General features: G+C 42.4%; 1 long non-coding RNA gene across 1 annotated transcript; it reads right to left on the bottom strand.

Annotated features, from left to right (window-relative positions):
• Positions 1–1,786: 1,786 nt before the first annotated feature.
• Positions 1,787–10,841, bottom strand: LOC131912705 (uncharacterized). Its single transcript, XR_009379691.1, has 3 exons — positions 10,731–10,841; positions 8,705–8,769; positions 1,787–2,602 (listed from the first exon to the last, which is right to left on the bottom strand). It is a non-coding gene; the product is annotated as an uncharacterized LOC131912705 (long non-coding RNA).
• Positions 10,842–11,874: the final 1,033 nt, after the last annotated feature.

The raw sequence follows: 11,874 nt of genomic DNA, 5'->3' as shown, positions 1-11,874 counted from the left end.
TCTGGCTATTATAGTTCACTAAATAAATGGGCCAGATCACATTAGACAATAACTTCAAGACAGTTTTTTGAAGTTTGTACAACATTCCTGTTGAGGATTTTTCTGCATACGTATTTTGCAGGTAGTAACTCTGCCTATGTTGTAGCTCTTTTCTTTCTTTCTTTCTTTCTTTCTTTCTTTCTTTCTTTCTTTCTTTCTTTCTTTCTTTTTTCTTTTTTCTTTTTCTTTTTCTTTCTTTTTTTGCTGTTGTTGTAGGCTCTTTCAATGAGGAAGCCATTATTTTGCTGGAATCTACCATTTCATCATGTTCAGCCTTTTGTTCCTCAGGACACAGGATCCACAGGAAATATCTATTACATCTACCTTGAACTGATGGTTTAAACATGTACAGATTGTCATGCCACTCTTAAATCTACTCAAGGACAAACACCTTGCAGTTGTCTCAAGAATTCCATGTGTTACATACATGCTCCTCAACTTACAGTAGGGTTACATATAACTGAACACACTGCATGTCGAAAATGCAAGTCAGCAATGCATTTAATATACCAGCCTCCCAGCCATGATAACTCAGTCACATCACATGCAGGAAAACATTAGCAGCTTCCCCTACTCACTGTGTGGTTGACAGGGAGTTCCCTGCGGCTACCAAACACTATGGGAGAGATATTATAGCATAATTACTTGCCCAGAAAAAGATCAAAATTCAAAGTATACTTTTTACTAAATGTGCATTTCTTTGGCATCATCAGAAAGTAAAAAAAACTCATAAGTCAAAATATCCCAACTTAGGGAGCCTCTGTATTTTGAGTATTCACCATTCTGATAGTCCCTTGGCATGTTTAATGTTTTGAACAGTAGCTTTCAGAGTGTAAAAATTAAAGTATATACAACATCTTATATTGATCTAGAGTGGAATATGGAAAGTCTTCAGCTGATGCAGGGAAAACACATTTAACATTTTTAAACAATTATGTCATACTCCAGCCACATACTGAGAGTGCAGTTCATTGTATTAGTTACCTATTGCTGCATAACAAATTACCCCAACACTTAGTAGCTAAAAATGACAACAAACATTTATTATCTTACACAGTTTCTGTGGCTTAGGAATTCGGACCCCGCTTAGCTGAGTGATTCTGGATCAGTGTCACGTGCATGAAACTAGAGTTAAAATCTCAGCTGCAGCATAATCTTCCAAGAAGGGCTGGTGTGCAGATGGAAGTTTTCTTCTAAGAGAGCTTACTCGCATGACTGTCTGATTCACTCTAGCTTTGTTCCCTACCACACAGACTTCAGAGCATTGGTTGAGGGTCCTCATGACATGGTATGACAGCTGAGTTTCCTCACAGTGGGTGATCCAACAGAGAAACATCAAGAAACCACAGTATCTTGTCTGTGTTAGCATTGGAAGCCACACACTGTCATTTACATTTTTTATACCATGGGTGGTGCAGGTCAGTTTTATCTACTGTAGGAGAAGATTATATTGGGAGCATGAGGAGAGAGAATTATCTGGGGAGCATCTTGCTCATTAACAAGAGAGTTAATCCTATACCCCCTGCTAATTACTTTCTACTACCACCCATGTGTGAAACATCCTTCCATCTTCTCAAGGCTGCCAAATGCCTCCTCCCATTAGCAACAGCATCCCAAAGTCTAGAATCTTGTATGCCAACCAGGTCTAAGTGTAGGTGAAGCTTTTTCAGTGTGGCTTAAATAGATAAGATGCCCTCCACCACCACCACCACCACCACCACCACCACCACCACCACCACCACCACCACCACCACCACATATATACCACACAGCAATGGGACAGAATTGCAATAACCACTGTCTACTCTCCCATTCAAGGCAGAGTGAATGCTGGGCATGCTGGAGTCACTGGGTCATAGATATTCTGGAATCTGGCTGGGCAAATATCAGAAGTTCTTCATGCATGTTCATTCCTGCTTCCTGGGAATGACTATCCATCTGTGACTTTTGGCTCTTTACATGTCTGCTTCCACTTTGGAGGGTACTTCTTTTCAACTATGAGCAGCTTGTTTTTCTAAGTCTGGTTCCTGCCTATAGAAAAGTGACAGTCCAGAAGCTTTCCTTTTCATCCTATCTCTGTTCCTTTCTGTATAACCTATCGACATCCCTGACAACTGTAGACTCATAGAAACGTGATGGGTATCCTGTGAGTTTTACTAGGGCTGATTCCATTTGAACACACATACACACACACACACACACACACACACACACACACACACACTACAGTCTTTTAACATCATTTCTTCTCTACTTAGAGATCCTGCTGGAATCACTGTACTAATGAAGCACACAACATTTGACTCTGGTTCTCTGAAGCACTACCTTGGACCTTCCTAAGGTTTTAACAGAGGGTTTCACAATCCTATCCTCAACTTCATTTTCGGGCCAAGATTGTCTGGCAGTCCCGCACTGGATCTTGGTGTAGAAGCCACTTCTTTGTTTTGGCATTGTTTTCCATCTTGGAAAGCCTGGTCATTTTGAAAGTCAACAATTCTTGGGTTCTGTTGGTTTGACAGTTCTTCCATTCATTAGTTTTCCTCTTCTCACATTTCACTATGAACTGCAAAATAAACCAAGAACATCTTCAAAACTCTAATTGGAAATCTGTTGCCTAAACAACCCATTTTTTTTTCTCTTTTTCCCTTTTCTTCTTGTGGTGCTGAGGATGGAACTCAGGACTTTGTGTGCATGGGGGTGGAGGCAAGTCCTCTACCGCTGAGCTCTTCTCCCAGTCCAGCTTTGCCTTTTGGTTTAATTTCTGATTTGCTTTTATCATCATGCTGCTTGGCAGCAACCCACTTCCAGACACATGAGTTAACCATGAACACATAGCAAATCACCAGACTCCTTGAGTTGTTATCTCAGTTTCTGTGAGTTGGGAATCGGGGAACAGCTTATCCAAGTGGTTCAGCAGCAGGGTCTTTCGTGAGGTTGGATGGATACTAACTGTCCTTGTAACCATCTAGAAATGACAGAGTGGCTGGAGTGGCTGCTTCCCAGTCACTTCCCCACATGGCCGGTAAGCTCCTGATGGCTCTTTTCAGACAGTCTTAGTTCCTAAATCTTATGGACTTCTTCATAGGGCTGTCAGAGTGACCTCATGACATGGCAGCTACTTCCTGCCCCCTTGTCAGAGAGCTATTCACGGGAAAGCTAAGCAAAAGTTGCATGTCTCTTATCTCTTAGCCCAGGCAGTGACAGTTCATCATTTCTTCAATATCACTTTTTTATTTAACATGTTAGGGGTTGAACTGAGGACCTTGTGCATACTAAACATGTGTTCTACCGTAAAGTACATGCCTATGCTACCCTCAAGGTCTTCTAGGCATGTGATCAACTCTTTATCATTGTGAAAAAAGGCTGCAGAAGAATGCCAATCATAGGACTCAGGAATCATTGGCACTACTATAGAAGTTAGTGGTCATGCTCAGTAAAAATCACTGATAATTTAATGTTTAGGTGCTTCTATTAACCCAGCTTTACCTCTTTAGGTACTTACTGATTTTTACTGTTTAAATTTACCCTTATTTATCATTTAACTATTTTTACTTTGTGTAATGCTAGGCAGACACTCAACCACTGACACCTTTCACAGATGTCAGTCACTAATTCTGACCAAATTCAGTTTTATATTCCACCTAATACTTTTGGATTGTGTTTCCGCTATCTAAACAACATTCATGAACTTTGAATGATTGATTAGTGTGGTGAATAGTGGAGTATTTATTTATTATTGTATTTGTGGGGGTATATATGTGTGGGCACACACTTGCCACAGCACATGTGTAGAAATCAGAGAACAACTCTACAGGAGTGAACCTACATCAGAGTACATCATGTATGTCATAGCCCCAACTTATTTAGGAACTCTAACACATTTTCAAAGACTGGATTAGGCCGACAAAGCCCTCAACAATTGAGTACTGAAGATTACAAGTTTAGATGTCTAACTTGGAATCTATAAACATATGATTGAATCACCAGAGTTAGACACCAAGTACTTGTCTCTGACAAAATTATAAGGTAGGATAAATTCATTATCCTTTGGCCACTAAACTTTTTTTTTAACATTCTTTATTTATAATGTTTATTCTTTTATTTATTTTTATTTTATGTGCATTGGTGTTTTGCCTGCATGTAAGTTTGTGTGAGGATGTTGTATCCTGGAGTTATAGACAGTTGTGAGCTGCCATGTGGGTGTTGGGAATTGAACTCTGGTTCTCCAAAAGAGCAGTCAGTGCTTTTTTTTTTTTTTTTTGGTTTTTCGAGACAGGGTTTCTCTGTGTAGCTTTGCACCTTTCCTGGAACTCACTCTGTAGTCCAGGCTGGCCTCGAACTCACAAAAGGAGCCAGTGTTTTTGTTGACATGGCAGCTACTTCCTGCCCCCTTGTCAGAGAGCTATTCACGGGAAAGCTAAGCAAAAGTTGCATGTCTCTTATCTCTTAGCCCCATCCCACCCCCTAAACACACACATTGGATTTTACCTTATGGTTGACATACCAGATCTTAACTTTTTCTTCCTGGCCTCTGGGATTGAACCTGGGACCTTCCACACTCTAGGCAAGTGCTCCACCATGAAGCTATTGCCCACAGATGCTTCTTAAGTGTTAAATTGGTTAATAAACTATTAATAGATATAAATCTCCCTCTTCGGTCTCTTGGTACCCAATTCCTCCTATCAGTAGGGAGATTCCCTAGATACCCAAAGCCTGTCCCCAGTGCTCTAACCTGGTAATCTTCTAAAACCCCACTCTGGAGCTGGAGAGGTGGCTGAAGAGCACTTAGTGCTCTCTCATAGTACCCCCGTTCGGTTCCCTCCACTGTCACAGCTGTAACTCTGGTTCCAGGGGATCCTATGTCTATGTTTCTGTGGGCCATAAACACAGTATACATAAAGTCTTATAGGCACACACAAGTACACACACATAAAAATAATAAATATTGCTGGGCGGTGGTAGCGCATGCTTTTAATCCCAGCATTTGGGAGGCAAAGCCAGGCGGATCTCTGTGTATTTGAGGCTAGCCTAGTCTACAGAGTGACTTCTAGGACAGCCAAGTCTACACAGAGAAACCCTATCTCCAAAAACAAACAAAAATTAATAAATAATAATAATAATGATAGATATTCTAAAAAAAAAAAAACTCTACTCAGTTAAAATTTATATTTTTTTTCTTTTCTACAGTATTTTTTCTTTTCTACCATGACCCCAGTTTAAATGATTTAGCTTACCTCTCACAGCGGGTCATCCGGCCACACATCCTCACCACATTAACACACAAAATCAACACTCATCCTGCTTCCCAGAAACCTCAATCCCAAGTCCTCACCAGTTCTGTGATGAACTGCCAATGTAGTTTAGATTTCAGTGTCTGCCACATTCCAGCCACAATTTAGCCTTCCAAACGTATCTCCCACTTCATCCTCACACCAAATTATTTTTGGTTCACCAATTTCATCCCACACACCATCAAGTCTCAATTGCTCATTTTCCTCCTCTGTCTCAAATGTTCTCCCTCCACTTTCATTAAAATTATACCCAACTTTTAATGAAAAAGTCAGAAGGATTTGAAAAACATCATCTTTTCTGCTAAAAGTATTGGGTCCCCCCCCCCTCGCCCCCTCGAAAGTTCATAGTATTATGTACCATGCTGTAACTGAGATCTGGCCATTTGGCTGTGTGATTTCTCTTGTATATTTCAAGCTTCTTAGGGACTTGGGTAGCAATGTTCCATGTACAGTAGTTAGCACCTCTGCCTTACATAGAGGTTCTTCGTGAGTTGTGGAATGGACCTAAATAAGCCTTACCTGTTATTTTTGGATGGTGGGTAGTAGTGGAGTATTGTGTGTGATTAAGAGAAAGAACTCTGGAGTTCAAACAATCCCAGAGTTAATTAAACTGGACAATCTTGGGTAAATCAATTCATCTTTTGCCACCTCAGGTTCTTCATTGGTGGAATTAGAACAGTATGCTTTACCTCATAATCTATTATCATAATTAAAAAGCATGCTCTCTACAAAGCACTTCTGTGCCAGGTGTCAGGTCACATGCCAGTAACCCCAGCATTCAGGAGGAAGAGGTGGGAGAATTGAGAGTTCAAGGCCAACCTGAGCTACATAGTGAGACTCCTTTTTAAAAAAAGTAAAGCTAAAAAGTATTATCTTCCTTTCATCTCGTATGCCTAGCAGAATCTTGTAAGAGCCTTGCAATATATTTTGATAAAATAACAATTAATTAAAAATAAAATTTATGTTGTCAGGCATGGTGGCACATGCCTTTAATCCCAGTATTTAACAGGCAGAGGGAGGCAGGTCTCTAAGTTTGAGGCCAGATGGTCTACAAACTGAGTTCCAGGACAGCCAGGGCTATACAGAGAAACCATGTCTTAAAAAACAAACAAATAAAAAAATTATAAAATAAAATGAATTATTTAAAAATAAGAAGCCAGGTGGTGGTGGTACACAACTTTAATCCCAGCACTCGGGTGGCAGAGGCAGGCTGATCTCTGTGAGTTCAAGGCCAGCTTGGTCTACAGTGTGAGTTCCAGGACAGGCTCCAAAGTTACACAGAGAAACCCTGTCTTGAAAAACCAAACAACAACAACAACAAAACAAACAAACAAACAAAAAGAAAAAGAGCAAATTAAGAATTCTGAGTTGCAGAACAACTAAAAAAAATATTGGAAATATATGAAAAAAAGACAAAGATGGCAGCCCAAAGTAAAGAATTAAGATTTCTAAAAATTTATTTTTAATATTTTAAAATTTTTACGTGTATGACTATTTTGCCTGTGTGTTTATGTGTGTACCACCTGTGCATGGTGACTTCAGAAGTCAGAAGGGAACATCAGATCCTTTGAAACTGGAGTTACAGACAGTTGTGAGCCCTTTGTAGGAGCTGGGAACCAAATCCAGGCCCTCTGCAAAAGCAACACATTCTCCTAACCACTGAGCCCAAGCCCCAGGATTTTTTTCTCTTTTTTTTTTTTTGGTTTTTTTGAGACAGGGTTTCTCTGTGTAGCTTTGGAGCCTGTCCTGGAACTCACTCTGTAGCCCAGGCTGGCCTTGAACTCACAGAGATCTGCCTGCCTCTGCCTCCCGAGTGCTGGGATTAAAGGCGTGCACCACCACCACCCAGCGGATTTTTTTAAAGGCAATCATGAAGAAATTTAATCTTGTTTGTTTGATAGTTTGTTTTTTAAACTGTGTTTGGTGGTCCATGTCTGTAATTCTACAGGAGGTCCAAACAGGAGGAGCAGGACTTTAAGACCAGCTGCGGTGACTGAGTGAGTTCAAGGCTAAATATAAGTCTGTTTCATGAAACCAAAAACAGGACCTAGGTAGAGCACAGGGTGAAATGATAGAGGCCAGAGGAGCGTTTGCAGGAATCTGTTCTTTCCTTCTCCCAGGTAGGCCCCTGGGCTCAAACTTGGGTTGTCAGGCTTGACCACAAGCACCTTTACCCTCTGAGCCATCTTGCCACCCCCCGACTTCTAATTTCTTATATAAATTTATCGCAGAGTCTTGACTACAGAATAGATTGAGAATTCCTTACATTTTTCTAATGGGAAACATCCAGTTACCTATTATTATTCCTAAGAGTTTGCATCTTAAATTACAAATAAAGATGTTTAACTACTCCAGCTTAGGGGAAGTCTAGGCAGCTCTAGAGCTCAGCCACAGGACAAGGGGTGCACTGGACCACCCACATCGAAAGCAAACCATTAGTGTTCCTCCTTGTCAGCATCGGTATTTTCTCCGAGGAGTACTCTAAATGGTTGTGATCATTTGCCTTCAGGAAGACTTGGGGAGAAAGACAACTGAGAAACGCCTGAACAAACGCTATTTGTTTGTCTCAAGACAATAACCAAAGCTGGGATTAATACCTTCGACAAGGCTGTGCTACTATGTGCAGGCCCGTGCCTATAGGTTTGGGCTAGCTTGTGTCGGCCTTCTTCTTGGGAAGAGGAAAACGTCCCACGAGGAAAGCTAGAGTTGCAGGGCACGTCACGCTATTTAGTTATAGTTAATTCAGAGTTTGGATTCTTTTTTTTTTTTTAAATAACCTTTCCCCAAAATGCCTTTAGAACCAAGGCCCCCAAGCTGCAGCCGTGCACAGCATTTGCGTGTGAGATCATGTTTCAAGTTCCTTAGGATAATCTTTCCCTAAAACTCCAGAAAAGACGCTTAAGCAGTGGGTCAAACTCAGATAAGGTGTGGAAAGGTACAGAGGACCTTCACCCCTGATTTTCCAGTTTTGTAAAGGATAATATTCAGTTTGTTTCATTTTAAAGATATTATCTTATCTATAATTAGATACAGTTTGAAAATCTAGTGTCTCGAACTAATGCAGAGCAGACATTTTTTTGGAAGTGCTGGAAACATAATAGACCTTCAATAACTGTTACAGCAGAGGCAGGAAAAAAATCACAAAAACAAATAAAAAATAGCTTAACAGGTGTGTGTGTGTGTGTGTGTGTGTGTGTGTGTGTGTGTGTGTGTGTGATGTGAATGTATATGTGTTTTATGTGTTTGTATGTGTGTGTTTGTATACGTGTGTGTTTGTGTATGTATATGTGTATATACATGATCCTCCTTCATCCTGTTGATACCACATAGGCAGCATTAGCTGAAGGCCACTAGAAGATACTTCATCTACTTACCATTGAACTTCTGAGGACCCCAAGAGATAGTGTCAAATCTTGATTCCAAAAGTGTCCTCTTCTCTCTAAGAGAGAAGTCCATGAATTTGGGGAAGGGGTGTGTCTTGGAAATAGGAATTCTGTGGTTCCAAATGGCAGAGACTCATTATGTCCTACCTCAGGCAAACATATATGGACCTAAGTAGCAGGATCTGAGGAAGGGCACAGCTTTAAAGAGACCGCACACATCCTATCAACGGTGCCCCATCCCCCACACACACCCTCTCTTTCTCAGTCTTTCATGTATGCTTCTCTCAAAGTCAGCTCTATGACTTACGAGACCCTTCAGTCTTCTGCCCTTCAGGGAAACAGATTTTTAAAACTCATCTCTTCTATTGGGGGATTTATTAAGGCAATTCCACATAGTTAAAAAGGAGGTTTATTTTGGGGGGTAACTTATACCTAGTAAATAAACTGGTTACAGGATCCAGGAGTGGGGAGGTGCAGTCCAGCTGGGTTCTCTGGAGAACTCTGCTCAGTCTACCATCCAGCATCTAGGATCACCAGGAACCAAGAGAGCCAGCACATCTGGATCTCGGGTCTTAAGGGCTCCCGCCTCGGCCCCGCCTCAGGAGCAGGTCATAGGTAGGTGTGACAGTTACCAGAAGCCTCGCTGGGGGTAGTACTTCCAGGTCAAAGCTGGAACAGCTATCTATCTACTCACTACACTCTTCAACATGAATCGCTTCTCTTTTTAAAAGTTCCACTGGAAAATTTGTGAGGAAGGCACAGGGGCCAGTGAGGTCACTTGCCTAGTCTTGGGAGTCACTCTAATTGGCAGCCTTCAGTATACCAATATGGTTAGGGAGAAGGGAAGGCAGCCGTACCCCAGAGGAACACACTTAGCTGCAGAAAAATGAATCACATTGGGAAAAGCAAGTACTGTTAAAACCACAGTTTTAAAAGTCCGAAGTAAGCTAGGTGGTGAGGCGCTCCTAGCGTCCCAGCTACTCAACTGCTGCGCTCTTTCAGCCCCTTCTTCCAAATGTCCTCTGTGCCTCAGAGGCCACGAGAATTGCTTGAGCTTAAGAGTTTAAGGCCGATCTGGGTATTGTACGAGGTAGTCTTATCAACTCTGAAATAAAGACACCTTCCTAAAGCTTTCTTTGTCCTCTATAAAACATTACTGTGCCCTGCCTCCTGTTGTGGATTTCATGTTTCTTTTGACTTCTTTCACACTATCACTTCATCCCATCTCTTCCCTATTTCAACGCTGCTTAAGATGTGTTTCCTTGACGTATTTCAAAATGTGGTTACTTGAGTACGTTTACTTGTTTCCAATTCTCCTAAAATGCTTTTAAAGTAGCATTAAAAAAACCACTAAGTGCAAAAGAGATTGTAATAGATGAAAAGTGGAAAAGATTTTACTATAAAAGGTAGATATATAGTGTATTAGTTATCTAGCACAACGTAACAAATTATTCAAGTTATCCAGTGTGTGTGTGTGTGTGTGTGTGTGTGTGTGTGTGTGTGTGTTCTGCTGGGAAGTTGAACATGCTAGGGTTTTGCACATGCTAGGCAGATACTCTAACAATGGGACTGTCACCAGTCCTATTTTTACTTTTTATTTTGAGACAAATTTTCACTAAATTGACTAAATTGCCCAGGCTGGCAGTGAACTTGCTTTGTAGACCGGGCAAACTTCGAGTTTGCAATCCTCCTGCCTTAGCCTCTTAAATACCTGGGATAACAAGCCTATCCCATCAGGCTTTCCTAATTTAGTTCTTAAAGACTTTTTGTTAGCATATATAAATTATGCATAATAAAGGGATTCATTGTGACATCTCCATACATTTATATAATAATTTTGAGCGTACTAATCCCCAAGACCCTCTTTCGTTCCCCTTCCACTTCTAATGACCCCAGTCTTCTTCCCAACTCGTCCCTTTTCTACTTTCATTTCTTTTATTCTTAGTGGGGAGAGGGTGATTTTAGTTAAGACAGGGGTCTCAGTGACAGGTTGTCTATAGTGTCACAGGCAACTCACCACTAGCTACACCACTGAAGACTGTGTCTCTCCATCCCCCAGTAACCAATAACTCATTATAAGTCCTTAGGGAGGCACTGTGTCTCAAGAGGCCTGCCTCCCTCTGCGACAGAATGTTGATGACTCAGATCTCTCATGAGGGTAAACCTAACTTCTGTGAGCTCACGAGTGCCAAGGCCATGGCATGTTCTGGAGCATTCTGCAACATTCCATTGCTTCCTCCAGCTCCTGCATTCTCTCCAGATTCCCTTCCACAATGTTGTCTGAACCTTGGAGAGGGCAGTACAGACATCTGCTTTTGGGCTAAGCATTCAACAGTCATGTAGTCTCTACACTTCAATAGTTTATGTCTTTGCAATAGCTGTCACTCCTGGCCAAGGAAACTTCTTTGCAGATGTAGGAACCTGACCCTCCCCCTTACCAGCTGCAGCACTCAGGAAAGCAGGCCCTGCTCCTCACCTGGGCAGTACACTAGAGCTGACCCTGTTGGCAGAGCACATGAGCTGGACCTGAGGGTGTGGGAGTGGGATAGCTGGCCACACTCCTCTTGTCTGTCATGGGGTGGAAAGATGCCCTCTTCCCCCTTGCCTGCCACCTGCGGTGGGCGAGAGAGCTGACCCTCTCCCTTACCAGCTGCCACACTCAGGAAAGTGGGCCTTATTCCTCACCCGGGCAGCACAGTAGAGCTAACCCTATTGACAGGGATACTGGTGAACCAGCCTCAAGAACTCGAGGGGCAGATCTGGCCATGCTTCTCATCTACTATATGGTGGTGTGTGTGTGGGGGGGAGAAGCCCCTATGTCCACCCTCCTGCCTGTGATGGGTGGGAGAGCTGGCCCTGAGGTCATAAGAGTGGGAGAGCTGTCCCTGCCCCTCACTAGCTGCAACACTCAGGAGAATGGCCCCTGCATCTCGCCTGAGCAACACAGTAGAGCTGGCCCTGATGGTCCAGGTGTGGGAGAGCCAACCCTGAGGGTGTGAAAGCAGGAAAACTGCCCCGCCCCTAGCTCATGGCTGCTAGGGGTGAACTAGCCAGGACAATGCTGGAGAGCGCCCCCTGGTGGTGAGGACAGGGGAGAGATGACGGGCTGACCAACCCTCCAACTACCCAGGCCCAGAAGCAGAGTTATGAGTTGGCCCACC

Source organism: Peromyscus eremicus, chromosome 6, assembly GCF_949786415.1.
Source record: "Peromyscus eremicus chromosome 6, PerEre_H2_v1, whole genome shotgun sequence".
In the NCBI taxonomy this organism is placed as follows: Eukaryota; Metazoa; Chordata; class Mammalia; order Rodentia; family Cricetidae; genus Peromyscus; species Peromyscus eremicus.
Note: the sequence above shows the minus strand (reverse complement) of the source record. Positions and strands in the feature narration are given on the sequence as shown.